The sequence below is a fragment of the Euprymna scolopes genome, chromosome 45, assembly GCF_053919585.1.
Source record: "Euprymna scolopes isolate OS-2025 chromosome 45, ASM5391958v1, whole genome shotgun sequence".
Classification (NCBI taxonomy): domain Eukaryota; kingdom Metazoa; phylum Mollusca; class Cephalopoda; order Sepiida; family Sepiolidae; genus Euprymna; species Euprymna scolopes.
Genome location: NC_136526.1, coordinates 63,158,823 through 63,161,322, shown reverse-complemented (window position 1 = coordinate 63,161,322; position 2,500 = coordinate 63,158,823). Strand labels below are relative to the sequence as shown.

Here is a 2,500-nt window from a genome sequence, read left to right as displayed (position 1 = left end):
CTTTTAAAATCACTTAATATTTAGCTATAGAGTTTGTTTTTTCTTTCTTCAGATTACAGTAAAACCCATGTATTTTCGTCGACGAAAGTACATGGTTGGTGGCCTATAGATTTCCATTTTGTAACTTAAAACCAATGCATATATATATATATATATATATATATATATATATATATATATATATATATATATATATATATATATATATATATATATATATTTTATAACGACAGACTAGTTGTTATAAAATACGCGGATATTTTTACTTTTTCAATTTGCTTGTCATTATTGAAAACGCACGTCTAAATTTTTGTGCTTTCTTTTCTTTTCTTGTATAAATAATAATAATAAAAAAATGGGATCGCTTAAGCTCAGCCTTTTGTGGTTGTTTCGGAGATATATAGATATTTTCTATGTGTGTCAGTAAAAATTGATACACGTAAAACCAGAAAAATTTATTCGATTTCTAGATTAAAAATGGTTCACGCATGAAACGCGTCAGAAACTTTTTTACGGCGCGTCGCAAGACGTTGATCGACGCACGCACGCACTCACCCGTTCGTATCCACACGCACATACGTGAGCGTACACGCGCCACGCACACACACACACGGACGCGCACTCGCATACACAAACATACACACACACACAGAGAAATAACCACGCTCGTACACACACAAACGGACACACATACACACACGCGCGATCGCGCACCGACTAGCGCACATGTGCGCGCAGTTTATTGTATGTAAACACGGAACTTGGAAGCAGAGAGCGCTGGTTCTTTTTTTTTTTTTTTTCGGAGTACTATTTTACGAATGATTAAGGAAGATTCCCCTTTTTTCTTTGGACTAATTGCTAGGAAAACACGCAAAGGTTCGTTTTTTTTTTTTTACTTATATGTATTCTTTTTTCTAAAATATGTTTTCATATTTTCGTTTGTTATTGATTTCGGCATTTGGTTTTGTGTTGTGTAATTTCGGTTCAGACTTGATATTTTAAAATCTCCCCCCTCTGCCCCCCCTCTCTCTCTTTATATAAATATACATATATATATATATTTATATATATATATATATTTTATACACACACACACACACACACACACACACACACACACACACACACACACACACACACACACACACATATATATATATATATATATATATATATATATATATATATATATATATATATATATACGTAATTCAATATAGCTTGAGGAATCCTCACGAAGATTAAACGCGGAGAATTCTCCGGAGCTTAAATTAATTGCCATATATTTTTTCAAAACTTACTACCTGACTTTACTTATGCATCGATCACTTTTTTAAGTAAATAGTTGAAAATATTTACATAAAATTTGATCTAAATACATAAAATGATGATCTCTCTCTCTCTCTCTCTCTCTCTCTCTCTCTCTCTCACACACACACACTATATATATATATATATATATATATATATATATATATATATATATATATATATATGCTGCAATGATGATTCCCTGAAGGATGAAACATTAGTGTCTTCTGTAGGTATTAAAGATAATTTTATATATATATATATATATATATATATATATATATATATATATATATATATATATATATATATATATATTGTGTACAGAAAGTTGTTAGTTGAGACAGATCATTGGTACCGTCGGTTTCAAGTCCGATGATAAGGCCCGTTTAAGGTATCCTTATCAATCTCTCTTCAGCCAATATTCGTCTATTTCGATTATTGACTGAAGAGAATTTGATAAGGATACCTTAAACGGGCCTTATTATAGGGCTTGAAACCGACGGTACCAATGATCTGTCTCAACTAACAACTTTCTGTACACAAAATATAAATACGCTCTTACAATTTGGATTTTCCTTTTAATTGAGCACTCTGCTGGAATTCTTTTTCAAAAAAAAAACTAATCATATATATATATATATATATATATATATATATATATATATATATATATATATATATATATATATATATATATATAGTTCAATCCATATCTGTCTATATAGTTGTCTGCAGTCCGTCTATCTATCTATCTATCTATCTATCTATCTATCTATCTATCTATCTCTATTTGTTCCTACCGTTTACGCTCTTTCTTTCGCAATCTTCTGCTTTGTTTGTTTCTTTCTTTCTCTCTCCCTATTTTAGATAAAAATCCATTGTTATCTTTTTTTTTATTTCCTTCGTTCGTTACTTCCTTTTTTTTCTAACATCTTTTTTTTTCTCTCATTTCGTTCCGTTTTTATTTCCCGTTCGTTGTTTCATCCCTTCATCTAATGCTTTTTTTTTCTTATGTTTTCTATATCTTTCTTTTTATCTCATTCGTTCTTTCTTTCTTTCTATCTTATTTTTCTTCCTTCTTTCTTCTTTTTATTTCTACGTAGTTTCCTTCCTTTCTTTCTTTCTTCCTTCCTTTCTTTCTTTCTATCTCACTTTTTTCTTTCTTTCTTTCGTTCTTACTTTTTCT

The 2,500-nt window shown here is 29.9% G+C and overlaps 1 protein-coding gene across 1 annotated transcript in view; it reads left to right on the top strand.

Moving 5' to 3' along the window:
* The first annotated feature begins 257 nt into the window (after positions 1-257).
* Positions 258-2,500, top strand: part of LOC145269840 (neuromedin U receptor homolog nmur-2-like) — a 296,276-nt gene continuing 294,033 nt past the window's right edge. The window contains exon 1 of the mRNA XM_080125557.1: positions 258-876. The gene's annotated coding sequence lies outside the window, so the exon portion shown is untranslated. The remainder of the gene's footprint in view (positions 877-2,500) is intronic.